This window comes from Hyla sarda, chromosome 6 (genome assembly GCF_029499605.1).
Source record: "Hyla sarda isolate aHylSar1 chromosome 6, aHylSar1.hap1, whole genome shotgun sequence".
NCBI classification, from domain to species: Eukaryota; Metazoa; Chordata; class Amphibia; order Anura; family Hylidae; genus Hyla; species Hyla sarda.
In genome coordinates, this window is record NC_079194.1 from 205770552 (window position 1) to 205798023 (window position 27472).

The window sequence follows — 27472 nt, forward strand, 5'->3', positions numbered from 1 at the left end:
AAAGTTTTATCCTGCGATCCATTTACTAGTTTATTAGCTCTTCTCTGAACTCTCTCTAGAGTATCTATATCCTTTTGAAGATACGGTCTCCAGTACTGTGCACAATACTTCAAGGGAGGTCTCACCAGTGTTCTGTGCAGCGGCATGAGCACTTCTATCTTTCTATGTGGAATCTTCTCCTTGTGTAACACACCCACTTGTAAGAGAAGAGGTTCAGTGCAGAATTGCAGCGCACAATTCAGGGATTCTCCATTAAAAAGAAATGTTCATAGGCTTAACAAGCCGAGTCACTGGAAGACTGTGTTAGTGGACCAGGGATGCGTTGATAAAGTTTCCAGCGGAACCAGAGTCCAAAAAGGCTACAGCAGAAAACGATGCCCTGGAAGGAGTATATACTTGGACCGGCATGGTCAAACGAGGAGAGATAGAATTCACACCTAGGGACGCCTCTCCACGTGCCCTAGGTGCGAGCGTTTCCCAGACGAGTTGGTCGTATAGAACAGTCTTCGAGGAGATAAGATTACTCAGGGAAGACAGAGGATCCCATGCAGCGAGAACATCCTTGACTCTACTAGATAGTCCCTTTTTAAAGGTGGCACACAGGGCCTCGTCATTCCAGGCCAATTTGGAGGCTAGGGTGGGGAATTGAACTGCATAATCACCAACAGAAGAGACCGCTTGGCATAGGTTCAGTAGTGCAGTCTCGGCTGAGGAGGCCCATGCAGGTTCTTCAAATGCAGCAGAATTCCAAAAGGTAGGCCTGCAGATTGGAGAACACCTGATCATTTCTGTCCCAGAGAAGAGTAGCCCAGGTCAGGACTTTTCCAGAAAGATGACTGACCATAAACGTCACTTTAGCATGCTCCATCGGGAACTGATCAGCCATAAGTTCCAAATGCATTGAACACTGGGTCACAAACCCTCTACAAAATTTAGGGTCACCTTCATATTTTGTCGGCAGAGACAGTGGTATCTTGGAGCCTACAGAAACCACGGAAGCTGCAGACACTGGAGGTGCCACTGGAACTGGTTGTGGCTGTTGCGCGGTGAGGAGCTGCTGCATCATTGCGTATAACTGATTCAGTTGTTGTGCTTGTTGCTTTATCTGCATAGACTGTTGTGCCACAATAGCAGAAAGATCAGGGACATTCGGCAGAGGCACCTTGGCAGGATCCATGGCTGGTTCTTACTGTAAGCAGCACTGAAGAAGTGGATCTGCTGAACATGTGTGGGTGAAGGCGTGGGCTGTACCAAGGGGTGGAGTCTAAGATGCCATTGTTATTCAACAGAGCCGGCTGAAAAGCAGGATGGACATGCTGTGGCAGGTGGCACCCAGGTCTCTACCGCTGGCAAGACTCGTCCACACAGGCTTCCTAGGTGACTCGTGGCGCTGGAAGGATGAAGCAAAGTCGTGGTCAGGAAGAGCAGAAAGAAAGTCAGGGAAGGCGGCACAGGAGCGTACTCAGGAACGAAGCAAGGAGGTCAGAACACAGCAAGGCAATACAGAACAGAAATGCTTTCTCGTTGCTAATGAGCACCAAGATCCAGCAAGGGTAAACAGGAAGTGCTGACACTTATAGTGTCAGCAACCAGCAGTAACCAATTAAGGGTGTACTGGCCCTTTAAATCTCAGAGAGCTGGCACGCACGCCCTAGAGGGCGGGTACACACACGCTGGTGACCTGGGATAGCAGAGGAAGCAGGAGGTGATTAACGGCCCGGCATTTGCATGCGAGCACGTCCAGCGATGCGAACCATGGCACAACCGGCAGAGGAGGATGGGGCAGAAGAGCGCTCGCAGCCAGAGTGTCTAGCCGGAGCACTTTTTTAACAGGTACTTTGATTATAATAAAGTTTTAAACATAAACTATGTATCTTGTTTTTAAATAATAATATTTTTTCTTATTTATTTATTTTTTCAATAATTGGGGATATTAATCAAAATATAATTTTGTAATAATAATAAAAAATTATTTTAGCGATTTATTTTTTAAATTTTGCAATTTTCATAAGATTCATATGGCACTGTACACTGTGCCACAAATTACTGACCAACCCACCAAAATAGTAAATCAGAAGGAGAAAAAAAAAAATCCCCCCAAAAACCACTAAACCAAAACCCAACACTCTCAGTACACCAGGGCCATGTATATTTATACTGCTTATGGGATCTGCTGTGTTCTGACCTGGCTTGTTTTCTGCTTCTAGTTCTGATTCTTGTTTTCATGTTCCCTGCTGGTTTAGACTCTGGTTCTGGCATCTGACTCTGGTATATTTATTAGGAACAGGTGAACAGGTAAGATTAAGACTGCACTTTCCTGTGCTAACCTTATACCAATTTTCAGATATCCTGTAATGGAATTCTAGGGATAAAAGAGGGACATTCTCCATTTAGAAGACTATCTCTTTTTGGAGTAACTGTCCTGACTTGTATTACACAATCCACTTACTTACTAATGGTTACTTTGTAATCATTTATTACACGTGGTGGCACAGCTTTGTGATCTTAAGGTCAAAGCACCTTTCTAACTCGAAAAGACTGTCCTAACAGGACAAGCCTATTTAACACTGCTTGGTGGTTATGAGCAAAACTGTAAAAATGCCACTTTGCATTTTTCTCTTTCTAGAGTTCTCAGTGGAGGGCTATATGGCTTAAAATCCTCCACACTTCATGCTCTTACTTACCTAGACATGCCTCTCACACTGCCAAGCAAGATCGACTCTGTTCTGTACTGATGAGGAGCAATAACCCCAAAACAGGCTGTCTGAAGTTTGGGTAAAATCTTTGTTTTTGGAAAGGTGTCTAGCTTGGTGAATTCCTAGTTAGGTAGCCAGACTCTGTAGTGAGTACATACTCTTTGATTCTAAGGGAATGTCACCAGGATGGCATGTTAATGAGCTACTTTGTATATTCCTCTTCCCAGAGTTCTTGGAGGGCTAAATGGCTTAAAATCTCCACACTTCATGCTCTCTGCAAGGAAAACACACCCCCTTACCTACCAAAGATGTGACTGACAGTGTCTTACTTCCCTCTGCCCATTCAGAAAACATATACACTTGGCATTGGGATAAATAGCTACCAAACTAAGGTAAAATGTGTGACCAGCTGGTGCTGGTATCTGGTGCTGTTACACTTATAAAAAAAGGTTAAGTGATGAGGTTAAGCACTGTTCCAAGCCTTAGTTTTAACCAGGATGTTTTTGTCTGGCAGCCTGGAGCCACTAGCCACTGATACCTGTTTTACTAAGGCACGGTGGAAGATTATAAGATACAGAGCAGGAATTTTAGCAAACCTCCTCTTAAAATAGGCTTGGACGATACAACGCTCACCAGTAGATCACTAATCATCTAGGTAAATTGTGACAAGACAAATGTTTTTTTTTTTAACATTATAATTTTTTTGTATTATTGTTAGTGACTACATGTATTCAAAGGACAACTACTCTCTTCCTCAGGTCCTATCCAAAGGACCTGATGAAGAATGGAGTTGTCCTTTGGAAACACATGAGGAGCATTTATCATTGTTAGCATTGGTAAGCAAGTTCTGAAATCATTTTTTTTTTTCTTTTGTTTTGCATTAGTTTTGCTTATGTGCTACATATTTATCATACTATCACAGGGGGTTGGTAAATTTAAAGCACATAAGCAAAACAAAAATTCGCAGCTGAGACTTTTGTGAGACTTTTTTGCAACTTTTTAAATTTTCTCATGTATGGGAGTTTTGTACTCCAGGTCAGACATGGAGCAGACTTGCGGCTTTTTGTAAGGGGCTTGTGACTTTTTTTGCCTACGTGCGACATTTGCACATCATAAATACCTAACCACTGCAAAGTGAAATTTGTTAGGTAAGGCTGTTTGTAACTTTTTTGCTTACTCACAAAAGTCGCACAAAGAAGTGCTTAGGTGCATGTGAGTCTTTTTGTGCGACTTTTGTACGCAAAAAAAAAAAGGCAAAATGGTCCCCATAGTCTCCATTGATAATAACAATAATAATATTAATAAAAAACATTCCTAATTGCCCAACATGATTTTTGATTTACTGGTGAGCACTGTATTGCCTAAGGGAAAAGACACAGCAGTTGCACCCAGAATCTGGTGCAAAGACCCAATGTCAGAACACATCGTTTTAGTCAATGGCTTTCACGCCAAGCTTTAATGGATTACGCCGCTACCCAACAACTGGAACATTGAGTTCCGAACGCTGTGTGCGGGCTTCCATGTTCACGCCCGCCCCTCGTGATGTCAAGCCCCATAATGTGACATCACGTCCCGCCCCCTCAATGCAAGTCTATGGGAGGGGCCGTGATGGCCGTCGTGCCCCCTTCCCATAGACTTTCATTGAGAGAGGCAGGCCATGATGTCACGAGGGGGCGGGTGTGAACACGGAAGCCCGCACACGGCGTTCGGAACTCAATGTTCCAGAAGCTGGGGAGTGGAGTAACCCTTTAAAAAAATGCAGTAGACTTTTGAATGTTAAAAGGTAGATTCACTTTTAGACATTTATGATACATTAGTGAGACACACAGAGATGTCTTTTGTGGTGATCTGTGTCCTGTGGTCAGGGCTGGTGCAAGAATTTTTGCCACCCTAGGCGAAAGCTAATTTTGCCACCTCTTGACCCAGTGCATTGGCTCCGCCCTTTGACACAACCCATTTTACTACTAGGGTGGCACACTGTAAAAAACCTCCTCCTCATGTAATCTCCCTACTACTGGGGTGACAAACTGTAACAATCTCCTCCTTGTGAAGGTGAACGCGATGTCAGGATGCTGGACAAACCTGACCTGCCTGTCTACCGCGGAGGTGGCTCTGCACTCCTCCAGTAGGCTTATATGCAGATTATTATGGTACCGGGGGGGGAGGGGGGTATGCGGGTGCTTTGTATGAGCGGGTCCTTCGGATGCAGGCTGGCTGCTAACTTTATTGCAGTGGCCAGAGTGGCGGCCCCATCTAGCTGCCTATTTTGCCTATAGGCAGAACCGGCACTGCCTTTGTTTAAAAATTGGGACAAGCAACATCGTGACCATAGGGATCAAGAAAAAGCAATGCAGAGGACTCATGCTTAGTTGTCTATATTTATTCACCCAGCACTACCTCTGTCTTTGTCATAGGTGGAGGTAGCTGCTGTATAGCCTTGTATAGAGAGGCTAACAGCACTAACTTAGAGGGGGAGACAGAAGAGGACAGCATTGGTCGCAACTTTCGCGTGTAGTATTTGTAGTATATTTGTAGTGCATTTTCAGTTTCAGAAGATAGTGGAGATTTTTAAGCTAGTTCAGGGAATGAAACTTTGATACACAAACACAGTGAATTCATACTTACAATGAAAGACCCTATGGCAGCAGAAAAAAAAGAATTGTCATATTCCAGATTATAATGATCTCTTGCAACAAACTATGCACATGTGAAATAATTTACATATAAAGCTATCTTAATGGTGAGGAACTGAAATATTAAGAGCATTTGAAACTTTGTATAACTTTTTACTATATAGTGAATAAGCTATTTTTACATACAGTTTTATTTCCAATTCAATGGAAAGTATTCAAGTAGAAGTGATATACATAGATATATGTCTGAAAGCAAAAAGCCCATATGGAATTTATGTCACATTTTTAAATATCATGTATTTACAATCCAGTCTGATATTTCTTGCTTAGAAGAAATCTTACATGTGATCTCGCATTGATATATAATCATGCCGCATATCATGAGCAGATTAAAGGCCAGATGCCTTGTATGCACCATAGTGAAATATTCAGAATTCCTCTCAACAAGTCATAAATAAACCATACTTTTGTAAAAAGACAGGATCCAAGAAATTGACAGATTTGCATGCAACTGGCTAACTTTCAGGGTTGTTGTGTTTATTCTACTAATTTAGCTTGTCAGTGGGCTAACTGACAACATACACACAGCAGCATAATGTGGTCTATGTACAAGCAGAAACCTTGGCCAGAATTAACCCATGCAACAGTGAAGTAGGTGCAGCGTGTGCAAAGCAAGGAGTACTGTAGCCCCCTTTATCAATGCAGGAGTAGAGTTACAGAGAGGAGCTGGTAAATAACACATGTCTTATTAGTTTGTTCTCGGTGGCGCATCTAAATGTCATGTTTTCCTTACTAAGTATTGATTTGTTTCATAAACCACAATAAATAAAATAAATGAGTGGATGGTTGGAATTAATAAGAGCAATATTGGGATATTCCTATTGACACAGCTTTGGTTTATCATACGAGTGACGTGCATTGGTCAAGAGTGATTATTATCATCCAATGGTAGAGCATCCTGTTGTTGTCATTCTTAAGAAATGACATATATTATATATATATATATATATATATATATATATATATATATATATATATATATATAAACAAAGAATAAGTTGGCCAGCACTAATGATTCCAAACTATTATATGGACCTGGCTTACAGGTGCAGGCTGCTGGGCTAAATATACAGCAACAGGAGAATACAGCTGCTAGCACAAAGAAATAGATAAAACATGAGTATATAGATGAAACATGAGTATATAGATAACACATGAAAAGCTATACAGCTGTAGTGCAATAAATGAAAATATGAAATTATGAAACCGTGAGGTACTTAGCTTGCCAATTTGGCGGCCAAATAGCTTGGACCGTCCCACCACAGTAAGGTGACCTCATTTTGGGACGGACCCTACACTATGAATATGCCTCTGTGTGAACAGTTCAGCAGGCATTGCAAGATATGAAACATCCAAGGCGCCTTATATACACCTGATAGAGGTGGGTGGGGTGCAAGAGCCAACATGGAGGTTGCCACTCCCCCGTATGTGTAATACAAACAAAGAATAAGTTGGCCAGCACTAATGATTCCAAACTATTATATGGACCTGGCTTACAGGTGCAGGCTGCTGGGCTAAATATACAGCAACAGGAGAATACAGCAGCACGCTGCTAGCACAAAGAAATAGATAAAACATGAGTATATAGATGAAACATGAGTATATAGATAACACATGAAAAGCTATACAGCTGTAGTGCAATAAATGAAAATAGGAAATTATGAAACCGTGAGGTACTTAGCTTGCCAATTTGGCGGCCAAATAGCTTGGACCGTCCCACGACGGTAAGGTGACCGCATTTTGGGACGGACCCTACACTATAAATATGCCTCTGTGTGAACAGTTCAGCAGGCATTGCAAGATCTGAAACATCCAAGGCACCTTATATACACCTGATAGAGGTGGGTGGGGTGCAAGAGCCAACATGGAGGTAGCCACTTCCCCATATGTGTAATACAAACAAAGAATAAGTTGGCCAGCACTAATGATTACAAACTATTATATGGACCTGGCTTAGAGGTGCAGGCTGCTGAGCTAAATATACAGCAACAGAAGAATACAGCAGCACGCTGCTAGCACAAAGATATAGATAAAACATGAGTATATAGATGAAACATGAGCATATAGATAAAACATGAAAAGCTATACAGCTGTAGTACAATAAATGAAAATATGAAATTATGAAACTGTGAGGTACTTAGCTTGCAAATTTGGCGGCCAAATAGCTTGGACCGTCCCACCACAGTAAGGTGACCTCATTTTGGGACGGACCCTGCACTATGAATATGCCTCTGTGTGAACAGTTCAGCAGGCATTGCAAGATCTGGAACGTCCAAGGCAGCTGTATAGCTTTTCATGTTTTATCTATATACTCATGTTTCATCTATATACTCATGTTTTATCTATATCTTTGTGCTAGCAGCGTGCTGCTGTATTCTCATGTTGCAGCCTGCACCTGTAAACCAGGTCCATATAATAGTTTGGAATCATTAGTGCTGGCCAACTTATTCTTTGTTTGTATTACACATATGGGGGAGTGGCTACCTCCATGTTGGCTCCTGCACCCCACCCACCTCTATCAGGTGTATATAAGGTGCCTTGGATGTTTCAGATCTTGCAATGCCTGCTGAACTGTTCACACAGAGGCATATTCATAGTGTAGGGTCCGTCCCAAATTGAGGTCACCTTACCGTGGTGGGACAGTCCAAGCTATTTGGCCGCCAAATTTGCAAGCTAAGTTCCTCACTGTTTCATAATTTCATATTTTCATTTATGGCACTACAGCTGTATAGCTTTTCATGTTTTATCTATATACTCATGTTTCATCTATATACTCATGTTTTATCTATATCTTTGTGCTAGCAGCGTGCTGCTGTATTCTCCTGTTGCTATATATATATAGATAGATAGATAGATAGATAGATAGATAGATAGATAGATAGATAAAATAAGAAATAAAAAATATGTTTTATTAAAAATATGTTTTACAGTATTTCATATTCAATACCAGTGATTCCCAATCTTGTTATCACAGGGGGAATAAAAAATGCCATTCCTTGAGGACCCCTAGCACTATTCCTGCCTCAAAAAAACGTTGCGTTCCCAATTGTAATTGTCACGGGTCTTGTTGTGTTCAGGGGTAATTCTTATGAACACTTAAAAAACCCTGGTATTCCTGGGAACCCTGGTTGGGAAACAAAGCCTTAAAGGGATACTCTGCACCTAGACATCTTATCCCCGATTGCAGGGGTCCCACCGCTGGGGACCTCTGCGATCTACCTGCTGCAACATTTGTTTAGAGCGTCGGGTGCAGCGCCGGAGGCACGTGGTGTCACGGCCCACTGGTGACGTCATGGCCACGCACCCTCAATGCAAGTCTATGGGAGGGGGCGTGGCAGCCATCACAGCCCCCTCCCATAGACTTGCATTGAGGGGGCGTGGCCATGACATCACGAGCAGGACATGACTGTGATGTCACAAGCCTCCGCTCCGCATTGCCAGTCATACAGCAGGGAGCGAAGTTCACACCCAGCAAGGGGAACCCCCCGATCAGACATCTTATCCCCTGTCCATTGGATAGGGGATAAGAGGTCTAGGGGTGGAGAACCCCTTTAAGCACATTTGCATCATGAGCCTCTTTTGGAGGGTGGAACATTTTTCATAGCAAGTAGTAGATGTTTGATAATGTTGATGTTCCCTGTTTATATCAATGTATTTAATACTCCAAGCCATCTAAGAATGACTCAATTCTGTGAGAAGTCAGTACAGAACATCCTTTCCACTCTACAGCTCATACTATTGGCCAAATCCTAGGATATCTTATATGACATACAGTGTAGATTATTACTACCTGTATATTCTCCACTCCTCCTACATCAGTAAATAGAATAAATATTCCCTTAAAGGGATCAAGGGACAACGGGGGTATTTACGAATAATGGCTTTTTAACTCACTGCACCAAATTTACAAAAAAGTCGCAAGTCGGGCTATAAATTTGGTGCAATTTCAAAAATGAATTTACCCACCTTACAGGTTAGTGTTACAGGAAGCTCTTTCAGAGGTAATTCCTTCTGTGTTAAAAGTAATTGTATCAAATATCCAGACTTTTAAACATGTCCATCCTAACCATATTGAAAAATTTTACCAAATTTAAATTTTAAAAAGTCGCATTTTCATAAATTCCTGATCACTGCAAAAACCTGACTTAAAACACAAACACTGCCGCAAAGGAAAGGAATGTGCGCAAATGAAAAGACGCAACAAAAGGCGCAAGAAACGCACTGCACCAAATTTTTGCTCCAAATTAACCTCAGAAAACAAGGGTAAAGTGCTTCATAAATACCCCCCAACAGGTTTTTGTAAAATGTAGCCTGCCCGGCAATGAACAATAATCATAGGTCCCACATCAGTAGCCCCAACTATCAGCAGTTATCGCTGGTATGTCTGACCATACAAAATAATGGCCAATCATGTAATACATGAATAAGATGGGTCCCCCAGAGTGAGAACAACTTTTTGTGAGCAGATCTCTGCTCTGGCTCATAAATGCAGTTTCTAATATAATGTCTTAGTAGGACAAGTGGAAATGGGTTATCATCAAAACAGGATCTGCAACCTGAAACACATTAGAATGTAAATTATTATTAGAAGAATATCACTTAAATAGAGTTGGTGAGTGTATCCAATGGGTCAACAGAGAGAAACATAGGAACTGTGGTAGTTACAGAATTTAATATCAGTATGACCTGGAATATGACACCATTTACTGAGTCTGTAAAATAGCACACAGAAAACTGTACCAATCATGTTAATAATAGAAGCTTTTAAACTAAACCTAAAAAATACACATTTGGGCTGTCTGAATGTCAGGAATGGAGCCAAAATGGCTCTATAGGTCTGGGAAAAAGCTAATAAATTACGTTAAATGGTTGCTAACAAATACCTCAGACTGTTGTGGGTGACTGCTGCTGTAACAACTAACAATCACATATTTTGTTTTAAATATTTTTAATTATGATATTATTATTTGACATGGGTCTTATTATTTTACATAGGTCTGGCTATTTCACAACTAACAACCCAAGTCTGTAGCCAGAGGTTGGAGTTCTGGTGCTCAGTGGTCTGTCTGCAAAGCTGCACTGTAAGTATTGCTACACAACTTTCTGTAATGACACTTTAAGCAACTTTTACTAGTTATAAGTATACAGTTAAATTTTTATCGGTCAGGAAAAGGCCACCGCTAAATGACTCTCTTAAGTCTCTTAAAGACATGTCAAAAGTTTAGATCATACCGGGTCTGTCCCAAGACCCACTGAGTTCATGAGTAATACCCGGGTGAAGTGCGTGGCAGCACATGCTTCACTCTCCAGTAGTCACTCATCCCTGACTCGTTCACTGAATTAGTCTATGGAGTGAATAAGCAGGACATACCTTGGTGTGATATAAACTTTTGACATGTGTGGACAATATGTCAAAAGTTTATATTAAAGGAGTAGTCTTGTGAAATATAACGTATCCCCTATCCAAAGGATAGGGGATAAGTTATAGATCGCGGGGGGTCCAGGCACTAAAACCCCTCCCCCCAAATCTCCTAAACGGGGCTGCGGCAGAATGCTGTAAGGGGGTGTGCCGACCCCCGCACAGAGCGTTGGCCTGACACGCCCCCTCCATGTACCCCATAGAGATATATGGAGGGGGTGTGCCAGCCGCGGCTTCCTGCGGGGGTCGGACGGCCCCTTCTGCCAAATTGCTGGGGCCCCGTGAAGGAGATAGGGGGGACCCCAGCGCTTGGACCCCCCCGCTATCTATAACTTATCCCCTATCTTTTGGATAGGTGATAAGTTATATTTCACCAGACTACTCCTTTAATGACATGCTTTAAAGCGTACCTGTCAGATACAATAAAAAAAATGTTTTTAATATATCACTCAACACCTAATCCTGACAATGTACATATAATTTTTATGTGTCTAGCTCCTTTATTTTTTATTACACTTTTAATTTAGCTCACTAGTCTGAATTCCTCCCAAAGGGAGGGGGCGTGGCCTCACTTTGCATGTCTCCGCCCACTCCCTCAGTATGCCGTCTGCTCACATCTCCCCTAGCATTAGCAAAACTACAACTCCCAGCTTGTCCTCACTGACAGTAGCGGGACACAAGCTGGCAGTGGGAGGATATTTCCTCCAGCTGTGAGCCATGCGCTCACAGCTGTCAATCAAGAAAGTGTGTCCATGACGTAGGTGATGATGCATGGACACAGCAGGACTAGTATGTGTCCAAGCAGACAGGGGGCAGTTCTTTGACTGGCTTTTTCAGTATGAAACACTGAAAATTTTCTAATGAAAACAATTGCAAAACCTATTGGTTTTGCATGCTTTACGACATATTACGACATGCCTATTTAAGTCATTTTACAGTATAGGCTATAAGAATCAAAGACTAAGGGCACCATCACATATATACGATGATCTCGCTCAATAAACTGGCCATAACTGATGCCACAACTAATCACAAAGTGCATCAGTTGTCTATGGTCTGGAGCCTAATTGTTTCTGTAGGCCAGATAGGGGTATGCTGGAAGATGTGTTCCCCCATCAGGTGTGCCACACAGCCATCCTGATTGAGGTGCTGGATAAATCTGAACTTTCCCATTCAAATGAAGAGGACCAACCTGATCATCAGTTTCCATCAGCATTTTTTTACAGTACAAAAGGAAAACTGACCCAGATCACCACATATGTGAGGGCATGCTTAATAAACCCAGGACTAATAATAGTCACATTTTTCGATATCTGGTTTGGTTGCAATGCTTTGGTCACAATAAATGTAGAACAAATGTTGTAATTGTTAAAAACATCTTCAGCTCAGGATCATCTGTGTGTCATGATGCTGAAGTTGACAGATCATCAAACCAAGTCTAGAAAACTGTTCATCTTTGTTGTAACTGGAGTTATCTTGGAGCTGTAAAAAGTAGGATTCAGCATTTGCACTCAGCATTCATTGTGTATACTGCAATGGCATATCAACGTTGACTTGGGGGGTTTGTAGTCAGAGGGAATGCAGCTTCAAAAATTACATTTTATTTTATTTTATTTTTTGTGCTTTTTAATTATCCAGAATAGAAAAAACCAACTGATCTGTCAGTGAGTGGCACTCAATACCCCATAATGACAAAATTAAGACAGAACGTTAAATCATTTATTGAAAAGAAAAGACTAAAATCTTGCATTGACAAAAGTATTCAGACCCCTTACTCAGTACTTAGTTGAAGCACCTTTGGCAGCGATTGCCGCCTCCAGTTCTTGGTTATGATGCCACAAGGTTTGCACACTTGGATTTAGGGAATACCTGCCATTCCTCTCTGCAAATTCTCTCAAGCTCTATCAGGTTGGATTGGGACCACTGGTGAAGCCATTTTCAGGTCTCTCCAGAGATGTTCCATTGGGTTTAACTCATGGCTCTGTCTGGGCCACTTAGGGACATTAGTTGTCCCTAAGCCACTCCGGTTTTGTGACTCCAGTCAAGGTGTAGAAACATTTAAAAGATGATCACGAGAAATAGGAAGAGGACCCAGAACTCCATTTTAAGTGTTATAAAGTGAGTACTCCTGCCAATGCAACATTTTTGTTTATTCTTTTTAATAAAATTGCTAAAATTTCAAAAATTCCGTTTTTAAGTCTTCATTCTTCATTGCATGCAGATTGATGAGTAAAACAAAAAAATTAGGTTTAAGCACAAGGCCTTAAAATAAAAAATTTAAAAAAAAAATGTAAAGGTCTGAAAACTTTCAGAATGCATTAACAATGATGATAATGTAAGCTCTGCAAATGTCTCCAGTTTGAGTGAGATCTAGGTTTTTGTCCAATAAACATGAGCCTTTGTGGCATTCCCTATCTGTTCAATTTTTTTGACATAAGGAAAGAGATAGACAGTCATTCACATGACTCTCTTAGAGTATTGGTCAGCAAAATCACTAAACAAAAGGCAACATATAAGAAAATAAACAAAGGAGCAGTAAAAGTGTTATTCTGCTCCAATTTAGGAAAGTCACAACCTCCAAGGGCAAGGCTAAAAAAGGTCAGATGCTAGAAAGTAAGTGAGCCAGGCAGAAAATGAGTCTACAGATAAGGGAATTAGTCCAATCTCAAGTGATTGATAACAATATTACAGAGGTTGAAAGGAGAACAAAACACAAAAACCTTAGCCTGTTTTCATGACAATTCAAATAAAATTTCCAGTCTACGATGTAGAATTTCGAGGCCAAAAACTAGACCCAATATTTTAGCGCACTTGTTTCCCAATATATTTATATGTTGACAATATAGTATAAATATTTTCACAGGACAAGCACAAAATAATGGATAACAGATCCAAGAAAACAGTGTCAAGTACACAGATTGTCTTTATCTAGATACATCATTGATCTATGGTACATACTGTACTGATGCCTTAATTAAAATATTACCCATCTCACAGACATACGCTATTGAGCCGCACTACTGTCAGCAGAAAATACCATTTGACAAAACACTGAGTTAAATCCTGTGGCAGAAGTTCACCTTATCAAATTGCTGGTTATTGAGAGGCAGAATGCAATGCTAAGTGGGAATATCATTTCTAAGCACAGCTGTCGCTGGACACTTAGTTATCCATTTCTATCAAAACTGCTGGGAATTGACTATTTTCATGCAACAATGCAAAACCCTCTCATTACCATCTCCTAAATATACATGAATAAAACGCTGGATAATCGCTGCTTACAGACCGCTCTTCTGGTGTCCAGTAAGAGACATATTTATCTTTTAGATATATGGCATAATAAAGAGGGCAGCCGTGCCACATTTTAGGCTAAAGAAAATGCTAAGCAGGAGGGGAAAAAAACCGCTCCTATGTTGAGTGACATTTTGTGCATCTTAACTATGAAGGCATCTTACTGTCAGAGAGGGTGAAATGAAATGCATCACAATCATACATAATAATTCAAAGCATCACAAAGAGCCGCTCTCTTATTCACCACACATGAGTTCCGTAACATAGTTCAGCAAATCAATTAACTCCCATTTAATTTCAACCTTTTCTGAGCATCTTTGGAATTGCTGGAGCTCCATTACCGGGAGAAACCAGGTATGTTGTATTTTAATGTAAGACGACATAGACAACTTAACACTGATCACAAGCACTACTGCTATTACTACCAATGGCACGATATTAATATGTGTTATTTTTATCTCAAACAATGGTTATATATTAGCCTGATAAGTATGATAATATACATAACAATAATAATAATAACTTTTTTTATAATTCAAAACTATCATATAATTTAACATGGCCTAAAAAGTTGTCTTGGTTTCCAATGGAAAATATATCTATATATTTAATGTTAAACTTTTATTTTACCTTATATTCTTTGTCTGTAATATATGTGAACAAGTTGTTAATGGGTTGTTAGTGTGATATTGGTGTTAACAATAGCTAAAGGTCCCCAAATTTGTTGGCAAAATAAGCTCTGCCAAAGAAACACTGGAGTATTGTGAATGTGACAGAATTCTGGTGTTATTTGCACCAAAATACTGATTTACATAAATTTATTATCCCACATTTATTATGAGTTTTAGACACTTTTCTACCACATCCCCCAAAAAACTGCAATTTAATTAAAAAAAAAAAAAAAAAGCACCACAGCTGTCCTCAGGTTGTGTGCACTATTGCAGATCAGTTCTACTGAAATAAATCGAGTAAAGCTGTCATATCACTTACAACCTTAGGACAGGTGTGGCACTGTTATTAGAAGAAATTAGCTTTCTTTTTTTCAAATCCTGAATAAGCCCTAAGACCAAATATGACAGATTTGTCAAACACCCTAAGCAATTGGGATAAATCTGACACATTCTTAGACTGTCTAAAGGGGGTGCAGTGGCAGCAAATACGTTGCGGCCCTGGTGTCAGAGAGAGTCTCACTCCATGGTAGGTGGAACCCCTGTTATACACTTTGTATTGTATTGCTACATGCAAATATGTTAGTTAGTTAGTTAGTTAGTTAGTTAGTTAGTTAGTTTGTTTGTTGTAGTAAAACTTGAACAATTGTTGGGAATAAATATTTGTGTCTAGTATTTTTTTCACCAATTAACATCAGAAAGATGAAGAAAAGTGAAACGCACGTCGGGGGTGCCATGCAGTGTATCTCATACAATCCACAGACCATGGGTGATATACTCTAAGCTTTATATCTGGATATGTGGATCACATGATTAATAAAAACTTTAATTATAAGGGCTCCAAGTTGTTATACAAATAGTTACATAATGAAACATTATAGGAGTTATCCGGGAAAAAACATTTTTTTTATATATCAACTGTCTCTAGAAAGTTAAACATATTTGTAATTCACTTCTATTAAATAATCTTAATCCTTTCAGTACTGATGAGCTGCTGAAGTTGAGAGGGTTCTTTTCTGTCTAAGTTCTCTATGATGACACTTGTCTCGGGAACTGTCCAGAGTAGAAGCAAATCCTGATAGCAAACCTCTTCTACTCTGTGCAGTTCTCGTGACAAGCAGAGATGTCACCAGAGAGCACTGTTGCCAGACAGAAAAGAACAACTCAACTTCAGCAGCTGATAATTATTGGAAGGATTAAGATTTTTTTAATAGAAGTTATTTACAAATCTGATTGACTTTCTGGAGCCAGTTGAAAAACAGTTTTCTCCTGGAATACCCCTTTAACAGGGATTACTACAGAGCCTCACAGAACATAACAAGGCTGTGGTGGGTACTTTGACACCAAGGCAGTTTTTGTTCTGAATCTCTCAGAATACCTCCTAATGGGATGTTGCAGTTAAGTGTTTATAAACTAAATGTAAATCATATATTTGGATAGTACGGTGAGTCAGACTCTGTTTTTTATGTGGAGGTGGAGATCTACGCGAGTAGATGACAAGCGTCTTCTGACAAGTGATCTTTCCAGGATCAGTGCAGAGACCTCTCAGTCATCATCGCGTCACCGGTACCTGCGAGCCCCTCTCCGTAGACAACAAGACAGGTTGTGTTTTATATCAAATGCAAACACTGGGCAGCCCTGTCATTACAATGCAATGTCAAAAGCTTTCATACGGCCACTTACTAACATGACACAGTGTGAAAAAAAAATCTCAGCTCAATTTAAGTCTCATGCAAAGAGCTTACAATTGTAATTAAATCATTAAATTCTTGTCTACGCTTCACAGAGCGTAGAGAAATTAACTTCCCACCAACCTCATTTTCTATTTGAACATGAAATAATGATTTTCTGCCAGTCTAATTACAAAGCCAACATCTGATCAAGGCAGCATCCAGTAGGGATTATCAAATGCTCGCGTATTAGACCTCATTACCAGCTTGAGTGCAAAATTATTACATCTTGTAATTGGATGGTGAGATTTATATACAGATCTGCCTGGTTTCTGTAAGATTGTAATTACAAGCTTGGTTGGTTAGCTACTTATCAGAACTTTGCAGGAAAACAAAACAATATGGCTCAGTGAAATGAGCATTTCATTAACCTCTCACCTTACCATGGGGGGAACTGGTGTAACATTCATGTATGCATTAAGCAAAATGGGTTCATCCATTTCTCTGCCTGTTTGTGATGGCTGAGCATAAGAGTCTGTTTCATTTATTTAACCTGGGTAATCTGTACTGAAAAACTATATAAATGAGCTGTCTATTCTTGCAGGATAGGCTCAATGTATCTTTTACTTGCAGTTAACTAGCTGTGAAACCATCATTCCCTGCCTGCAACGGGCAGCATTTTTCAGGGCTAAAATGGAAAGCAGACATTGATTTTATTTATTTATTTATTTTGTTACACCGTCGCTTATACAAAACATTTGAAATAAAAATAAATACAGGTAGAAAGAAAAATCCGAGCTTTTTTATTTATTTTCTTCTTCACTCTGATGCCGACGCTTAATCAATGCTTTGATGAAAGCGACAAAAGGGAAAGAGGGGGAAAAAAAAGAAAAAAAAATTGTTCAATTACCAAGCAAACATGATTTTTCTTCGTCTTTTTTTAACAAGTGATTTCACAGAGCAAATCAATGTTGGCAGGTTAGGCTGACTGCCACTAATCTTGGCATTAGGAATCTCCAATCAGAACTGTGCAGGTAATGAAGTTGTTATTTGGGCTTCATAGTTTAGATTAGATTCTCAGTAAGGATCAATGCCGCACTAAAATAGGATTGATAAAACCTTGATAGGAATCTGAATCCCTGAAGCCAGTGAGTTTACCGTGGCTTTTATTCTGTAAATAGAAGAGAGAGGGCCATGGCAAAACCCATTACTGACTGGCCCTCCAAAGCTGTCGCAGCTAGAGAGACAAGTGCATTTCTGCTGCGATGCAGCGCGTTTCTAGGCCCCCCTCATCCCTCAGCAGGGAATGGGTTAACTTTGAAAATAATACACAAAGGAGTTAATCGTTTATTTGATTTATGCTGCTTTGATAGGGTAGAAATAAAACAATATATACTAATAAACAAAGCATCAAGCTGCTGGCTTGATGAATGCACATTGTGCATTGTAGTATGTAGGTTAAACAAATTGCTATACGCGTTTTGAAAACATTACTCAATCTTTTATGGAACAGTTTAAATTTCCTGTTTGGCGACTTCATCCACAAAAGACAGAGGTGGCTGTGTATCAACACAATGCAGGTTTATTATCATGTCATAAATGCAACGCATTGTATGAGTATGGAATGAGTCTCTATCGCTTGAAGTGATGGGAACAGGGTTGGGGGGGGGGAGTAAAGGTTCACACATATATGAGAACCAAGATCATACTGAAAGATAGATTGGTACTGTACATTAACATATCTCAAATATATCTAAAATAACAAAAACATTTCTACCAGGTCCCATTGCATAAAAGGAATAATGGGTGAGATAAAGAAAATCTGACTAGTCCTTGGATAGTTTAGACCAGAGAAGACGTAGGCTTACATTTAAGCCAACAATGTGTACCAAAAAGTGGTCTATGTTTAGTAAATATAAGCCATGCCCCCTTTTGCTAAAGCCACTTCTACTGTCCACTAAGCTACCCTTCTTAGAACATGTGTTCCCGGTCTCTTGCCATAAACTGTGCCAAAATTCTTGCACATACTTTTATTTATTTTGTCAGACAACTTTAGGGCGATTATATGTTACTAATGTCAAAAACCTCATAAGTAATTTTGTACTTTAAAGGGGTACTTCAGTGGAAAACATTTTTTTTAAATCAACTGGTGCCAGAAAGTTAAACAGATTTGTAAATTATTTTTATGTAAAAATCTTTATCCTTCCAGTACTTATAAGCAGCTGTATGCTACAGAGGAAATTCATTTCTTTTTGAATTTATTTTTTGTCTTGTCCACAGTGCTCTCTGCTGACCCCTGATGCCTGTATCAGGAACTGTCCAGAGCCGGAGAAAGTCCCCATTGCATATCTATGCTGCTCTGGACAGCTCTTGACACGGACTGGGGTGTCAGCAGAGAGCACTGTGGACAAGACCAAACAGAAATTCAAAAAGAAAAGAAGTTCCTCTGCAACATACAGCTGCCAAAAAGTACTGGAAGGGTAAAGATTTTTTTTAATAGAAGTCATTTACAAATCTGTTTTCCACCGGAGTACCCCTTTAAGGTAGTTTGTCTTTCATACACATACAGATATGTCCACCCTTACATGTCTTTGAATTTACAATAACAATGATTGCAATGATTGATTGCAATTTCTCACAATGCAAATGTAATGCAAAACCCTCAAAGGGCACAATTCACATTGGATGTCCACAGATATAGCAGTTAAATCTCCTGACAGAATATTGTGAAGTCATGTTTTTTTTTCTAAGCTAGTCATCTTGTGACACACATGTTGGGTTATGTTGAGCTTTGAAGAAAGTTAAGGGAGGACATGTCTGTGTGTAATATTTTGTAACACCTATCTGGTCATACTGTACATGTCAAAATGATGTGACTACCTACTTACAATGCTTTCTTCCGTAACCGACTCTTGGGCAACTTTGCCATAGGGGGCCCCTTGTCTACCCCACTTTTGGTCTAACAAGAATAGAACCTGCTTCTGTATATCATGAGGACCCCATAAACTCAATGGGCTTTGGAATCTGCAAAGGTTTTACTGGTTCAGATACCAACCCTTTTGAACCCCTCTGCATGTGGCGTAAACTGGTGCAATATATTTATAAAATATTTTAAACACAATGGCCCAGTTTTATCAATCTGTCCGAGACAAAAATTGCCTTATTTTTTCATAGCAATCAATCACAGTTGTGATTGGTTGCTATGGGCAAACCACTTCAGTTTTTGTATCAAACAAAACATTTTGGCCTATCTGTCAGATATACTTTTACCTATAGTTCCACCACTTTTTGCCATGTTAAAGGGGTATTTGGGGCAAAATTTTTTATCCCCTATCCAAAGGATAGGGGATAAGATGTCTGATCGCGGGGGGCCCGCTGCTGAGACACCCCGCAATCTCCCTGCAGCACCCGCATTCTATGCGGGTGCTGAATCTCCAGTTTCGGAAACCTCCGGGTCTCCGGGACAGGGGACGTGACGTCACGCCCCCTCCATTCATGTCTATGGGAGGGGGCGTGACGGCCGTCACGCCCCCTCCCATAGACATGAAAGGAGGGGGTGTGGTGTGACATCACGTCCCCAGTCCCGGAAACCCGGAGGTTTCCGAAACTGGAGATTCAGCACCCGCATAGAATAGGGGATAAAATGGATAGGGGATAAAATGTTTTTGCCTGGAATACCCCTTTAACTTAAAAAAAATAAAAATAAAATAAATGGGTCCACAACAGTTGTCGTTCATGTTGGAATTCTTGTAATGGTTATGCAACATTCCATTTGGGAGACAGGGACACAGAAGCCAAAACGGATTCAAAATGGACTCAACTGCTCACCGAGCCTGCAAACATTCAATACACAAAGTTGTAATGAAAATTCTAACTGAACTCATGTTGATTTACGTCGTGAAAGAAAATGCACATATAAAAGTATCATTAACATTACTGCCACAGCCGGGTTTAGCATTAATAATATTTTCCAAGCCGCTATATGTAAACAGCATTTTTTCTATTTTTTTTTATTTGCAAGGCAAGTATTTTCAGCTATAATTCAGCGGCGATCATCTGAGAGCAACGTTGCTGTTTAACACATACCACAGCTGGGTTAGCAGGAATCAATACCGGATCAATACCGTAGGCAAATCAATCACCTGGGGTTTTCTTTGCGAAATATTTAATTAAATGTGCTGGCAAATAAGTTGAGGATTTATTGTTTGATTCTAAGAGCATTACTGATTTTTCTTTGCTAAATTTCCACAAGGGAACCCCGGTGCGTCCTTTCTCTGTGGATTATAAGAGGCTGGGGAGTAGAGTAGACAGTTTTTCAATATATAATAACGTGTATATATACATGGTTATAGACACACACGGTGCTTTAAATAATCCACTGTGCCGATGACTCATTTCACAGCCCCGAGAAAGGCAGCACTGACGTTAAGAGATGTTTTTAGTAAATTATTCCATCTTACACAAAATCTATTCAGCTTCTTATGGCTGACAAGGGGGAACAATTTCTATTGATTTTACGTTAGAAGGTTCTCTGCCTACTTCTCCTCTGGCTGGCGTGGCACGCTGGCAAGAATTAACCCTTCCGAAAGAAGACAGGCCAGCGATTAATGGTAGACCTCCTGTAGAGGAGAAGCCGTTAGCAATGAAGACGCACATTATGTCACCCTATTACACACAAAATGAATGATACCATTTATAACAATTAGAGTTAAATATTAATAATCTACTTTCATTTGTTTGGTTGTGATAAATATATTGCTGGTTGGGGCCCGTAATTAGACCGGCGAGAATAATGTTGCATTGTTAATAATACTAATAATTTGCTTCAATAAAATGAAGAGCATTTTTTTTATATATTTTTTTTTTTACTAGACCTGTTCTTGAAATATGCCTTCATTTCCTTAATGCACGCTTTATTCTCTCTCCGGCCATTAATCACCTAGTGAGACAGAAAGTGCAGAGTGGGTATGGCTAATGATTCTGGGGGTCCACCCCTGCTAATAGCTCTCATCATTATTTATTTCCTTTATACCAATAATTCAATGGGATTTCAGCTCTGCTCATATGATTGGCATAGTATTGAGCTAAGCAGGAAATGTTAACAACTAGCCAGATAGCAAGCGGTTAAGAAGAGAATCATTTCTAAATTTTGCTAGAGAAGTACGAAAAGAGTTAAAGGGCCTGTGCATCAAATGTGTATTTACATTATATTTAAATAATTAAATATATATACGGTATATATATATATATATATATATATATATATATATACATTTTTTTTGTTTTTTTAATACAATGCCAGTTTTTATACCACAGGTCAGTCAGGCTGGGACTTGCAGCCGTAATACAGACAGAAATAAAGGATCTGGTTTACACTTTTACACTTTAATACTTTTTTTTTTTTTTTTTGTTCGTCCAGGTAAAATGCTATACAATATGCAAGAGAAATTTTTATACAGTTGTTCAGTCTTTTATGAATAACATTTCATCCATGCACATATACAACTTATATTAAGAGCCTTCATCCTCAATTCTATAAAAAATAACTCATAAAATACTGTAGTTTGCAGCACTATTTTTGTAGTAAAATGCCTTACACCATGATGGAAACCTGATAACCACTATAGATGACGGAGTCCTATCAGGCACAGTAAGTATCATGTAATGGATTAGGCACCGCTATTCTTCTTGTTCTGATGGAGAAGATTAAAGGGGTATTCCATTGGAAAAAATAAAAATTAATCACTGGTGCCAGAAAGTTAAACAGATTTGTAAATTACTTCTATTAAAAAAATCTTAATCCTTCTAGTACTTATAAGCTGCTGTATACTCCACAGGAAGTTATTTTCTTTTTGAATATCCTTTCTGTCTGACCACAATGGTCTTTGCTGACACCTCTGTCCATTTTAGGAACTGTCCAGAGTAGGAGCAAATCCCCATAGAAAACCTATCCTGCTCTGGACAGTTTCTGACATGGACAGAGGTATCAGCAGAGAGCACTGTGGTCAGACAGAAAAGAAAAGGACTTCCTCTGGAGCATACAGCAGCTGATAAGTACTGGAAGGATTAATATTTTTAAATAGAAGTGATTTACAAATCTTTTTAACTTCCTGGCATCGGTTGATTAGAAAAAAAAAAGTTTTCCAGTGGAGTACCCCTTTAAAGGAAAAAACAACACAGGTGTAAACAAGGCCTTATATTTTTTTAATGTTATCATTTTTACAATCAATGCCTTCTGCAACTAATTTACTAACTTAAACCTGAATTGTTTTATCGGGTTGTGCACCAAAAATTCTGTCTTTATCAAAATTTGTAGTGCAATGTGTGAAAATACTGTATTTATCCGGGTATACCACGCATCGGACTATAACACCTATAAACAGGTTTTTTACCCAAATATCCTTGTTAAAATGAGGGTGTGTGTGTGCGGGTATACCTCGATAAACTGTTTCTGGCCCAGCAGAAGCCGCTGCAGTTCAATGATTTAAAGCCGGCGCTTTAAATCATTGAACTGCAGTGGCTTCTGCGGGCCCAGAGTCCTGCTGCTGCCGCTGCCCGGTTCCCTCCCCGTCCCCGGTTATATAGTTACATGTCCTGGGGACCGCGCTCCTTCAAGCTCCGGCGGCGTCCTGAGCTGTCACTGTGTGCTGCGCACTGATGAGTGTGACGTCACTCGTCATTGCGCAGCGCACATTTGTGCACGGTGCAATACCACATATGTTTATTTTTGTTTACATATTTTTTCTTAAGAGAAAAGGGGGGTGATTTCAACTTTTATTAGCGAAGGGGTTAAATCACATTTATTTCCTTTTTTTAACTATTTTACACCATTTTTTATTCCCCAAAGTGGACTATTACATGCAATTTTCTTGCTGCATACACTGTTCAATGCTATGCCATAACATGGATCAGTGTTATCGGCGCTCTGTTGATCCAGCCAATTTCACAGCGGCAGTCCCAAATAGCCCAACTGAGCTGTAGGGAACGGTTTTACTTTCACGTTATAAGCGGCGATCAACTTTGATCGCTACGTCTAAGGGGCTAATGCTGGACATCACCGTGATCGGTCATATACGCCATAAGACATGGGTCCTGGCGGCACAGGGCATACAACCTGTGTCCTTAAGAGACTAATAAACTTGCAACACTCTTGGCATGCTACATCCTGAAGTAACTAAATGTGTCTGACTTGTTCGGCTTTTGGGGCCCCACTTTTCCCCACTGGTTCTTATGTCCTAACCTATTTACTACTGAATTCACACAAAATCTGCTGTGAATGAATGGCTAAAAATTCTCACCAAGAAAAAGTTGGTTATAACTGTTTTCTGACCTGTAAATCCTTATAGTAAATAGAGTGGAATCATGCAAGTCTGGAAAAACATACCACATTTATAAAAATCCAATACTCTTAGTAAATCAGGGCCATGGTGTTTATATGCAAAAGCTGGAAACATATTCAGACCTCATCAGTTCTCCCAAGTTAGAGTTTGCTACAGTTACATTCAGTCTAGCCAAGCAATATATGTGTAACACTCACGTTTCAGAAGACACGAACACCGGTGGATGTGGATCCGCTGGACCTGTGGGGCAGATGACTCGGACCGTACCAGGGAGCGGAGTCTAAGGTGCTGCTGGTTTTCACCAGAGCCCGCTGCGGCAGGTCCCCCTGGCACGACTCGTCCACACAGGTGGCTGAGGAGATGCGAGGCACAGGAGGGATAAGGCAGCTTTTAGTCAGGATAGCAGAAGGTTAGGGCCTTGTGAGAAGAGAACAGGCCAAGTGTGATGCATGAACAAGTGCTGTGACTGTCACCTAGAGAGAAATAGTGCTATGATTGAAGAGACTGAGGTCCCATGAAAAACTCTGTTGGGCTGCTGGAGACATCATCATAGTCAAGGGCCACTTCTGCTAGAGAGTGAGAGGGTCTGTTATGTCATAGCTGACAGAAGGCCACAAGCACTGAGGTCAAGACTGGTAAGTACAGTAAGACTGGGGTGGAGAGCTTCCCACGTTATTGTAGTGGGGCATGCACCTGAGAGACAGTGGGGATCAGAGCTGGGCTGAAACTTTACTCAAAAGACAAGAGGGCACTTCCTCTTTCTGGAGAAAAAAAGGTTCATGCCTTCTTTATCATAAGAAGTATGCCAGTCTACCATAGGAGATGGTTAGATAAGGGGATTTCCAGCTACAATCTTACTTTCAAAAATGTGTGCTTAGACAGGTGAGAAGGAAACCTTACTCACCTTGCTCACTCCCACCACATCTCTGTAACGGAGCCCTGCTCCCAAATGCACCTCAATTCTGGAGCATCAGTGCAAGACATGGCTGCCCAGCCAATCAGCAGCTGAGGTGGGAAACAACTGCTGCCACTGATTGGTTGAGCGGCATGTCTTGCACCGACCACTATCCCAAAAGTGCTGGGCATCGGGGAGCAAAGCTCTGTTACAGAGGTGTGGTAGGAGCGAGAAAGGTAATTAAGATTCCACCCTCACCTGTCTAAGGTTTCAGCTGGAAAACCTCTTTAACGCTTATGTAAAGGTATAAAATTCCTGTCTTAAGTTATCCATACACCTCCCCTTCATCAATCTTCTTCTTCCTTAATTGAAATTGATGGACATGTGTCTTTTTGTAACTGCATAACTTACAGCAACCAATAATGTTAACAAAATAAGTACTTTAGGGGCAAATGTATCAAAGAAAAACTACCTTTGTTGCTTATAGCAACAGTGCGGAGTACAGCAGTACAGATTTTATTGTAAAAGAGCAGAATACTAAATAAAAGCTGTGCTCTGATTGGTTGCTATGGGCAATAAAGACATTTTTTCATTTAGCCAGTTTTGATAAATCTGATGTGTCTGTCTCCCCTTCTTCCTGCATCATACCCTGTTTGCCGGCTCATCACCCTACGTCTCACTCTCCTTATATTACCAAAAGTCTGCTACATTTTACAAATGCGCCAACTTGAGGCCCGTTCTAGCTCGAGAAGAAAAAAAACAACCTTATATATAAACAAAAAAAAATGTATGGAACATACGTATTTTGGTCAGGATTTTGCTCAGTATTTTTAACCAATACTACGAGTGGAATCAACACAGAGTAAAATAATGGTTAAAAATCTTGACCAAAACCCTGACCAAAATACTATGTGTGAGCATAGCCCTAGGGTATTATCTGCTTGGAAAATTATTTCAAGGATAAAATATTATACACATAAAATATATACACCCAGGAGGGGCTTGACAGCAAGTAGTTTCTCCATCCCAATTTCCCAATATAGATTTGCAAAGTGTAGGTGGTAAAAAATCATGTCTCATCATTATCATTAATATCTATTATTATATCCCCAACACTTTAGAATATTCCATCTCACATAATGTATGACCTATTCTTAACATATTCATATACATTACTTTCGACGGCATGAGGTGACTGATTTAGATTAATAAGGGGGGTCTGCCGTCATATTCTCAGTGGGTCCGTGTCTAATCTTCTACCTATCCATCAATTACAACAGTCATCTTGCTGCTCAACCAACCTACATGGTCCAATGGTTATTACTTATATAAGCTTATATAATTGTCTTGGTGCTTACTTTATTTTACCTACACTACTGTGGCATACCTAGAAGAAAGGGGGCCCCATAGCAAATTTCAAAATGGGCCTCCAATTATGCCAACTGACTTTGCCTGTCATAAAAAGAAAGAGCTGGAGGGAAATTTATCAAAACCTGTCCAGAGGAAAAGTTGCTGAGTTGCCCATAGCAACCAATCAGATCACTTCTTTCACTTTTGAAAAATGAAAGAAGCGATCTGATTGGTTGTTATTGGCAACATTTTCTCTGGACAGGTTTTGATAAATCTCCCCCAATATTGTGTTTATTTTACCTTGCTTTCCATGACCCATTGGTCAATACCCCCCTCGATTAAAAGGGTACTCCACCCCTTTAACCCTATCTCTCCTGCAACACCCTGTGTCATCTGCTGCACAGAACAAACTTTGCTCCGTGCCTGATGATGGGCGATACAGGGGACAGAGTATCGTGATGTCACGGCCCCACCCCCGCATGATATCACACCCTGTCCCCTCAATGCAAGTCTATGGGAGGGGGCATCGTAGCCATCACACCCACTCCCATGGACTTGTATTTAGGGGGCGGGACATGCCGCCACAATACTCCAGCCCCTGTATCGCCCATCATCAGGCACGGAGCAAAGTTCGCTCTATGCAGCTGATGACATGGGGTGCTGCAAAAGAGATCTTGGAGGTTCCCAGCGGCGGGACCCCCGTGATCAGACATCTTATCCCCTATCCTCTGTATAGGGGATAAGATGTTTAGTGGCAGAGTACCCCTTTAATTTGCTGACAATACAGTTCCCTGGAAAAAGGTGTTCTGTATAATTTCATAAAAAAACTAAATGGAATGGGGCCAACCAAGACATCCCCTCTCTCTCTCTCTCTCTCCAAGGGCCCCATAGCAGCTGCATGGTCTGCCACTATGTGCGTACGCCCTTGCTACACATGTTTACACAAATATCAGGTTTTAAGTAGATAGATCGTCTTATGTCGACAATGTTTCACATCTGTCATTTTGGCCTACCATCGAGGGTCTTGATGGAGTCTTTACACTCGCTAACCTGAGGTTTATGCTGGTAGCAGGACAAGGAACATGCCTATTGGAAATCAATGTCATGGTTACAATAATAATGGCTGAGCTATAAAACTAGCCATGGACAAAACAGATAAACTGGGCCAAAGGCCAGCATCGTGGGACCTCGGAGCCTGCTACGCTCTGCAGAAATCCTGTGTGTCTCTTACGCTGTGCTCCAAAAAGCATTATTCACAATAGCTCTTGTGATTGATTTTTTAATATGAGGATAGTCTCATTTTTCAGAAGCATATTAATGCTGATGATGTGTGATGATGCCTGAGCGCTTTCCATCCCATGTCTGTTAAACTGCTGAAGGATATGTATTTAGCCATAGGTCATTCCTCAGTGTCAGATACAACTCTATTATTCCTGCTACGTACTCCCCT

General features: G+C 40.4%; 1 long non-coding RNA gene across 1 annotated transcript; it reads right to left on the minus strand.

Moving 5' to 3' along the window:
• Positions 1-20278: 20278 nt before the first annotated feature.
• Positions 20279-26124, minus strand: LOC130276651 (uncharacterized). The gene is made up of 4 exons (XR_008845202.1): positions 26031-26124; positions 23975-24250; positions 21312-21376; positions 20279-21056 (listed from the first exon to the last, which is right to left on the minus strand). It is a non-coding gene; the product is annotated as an uncharacterized LOC130276651 (long non-coding RNA).
• Positions 26125-27472: the final 1348 nt, after the last annotated feature.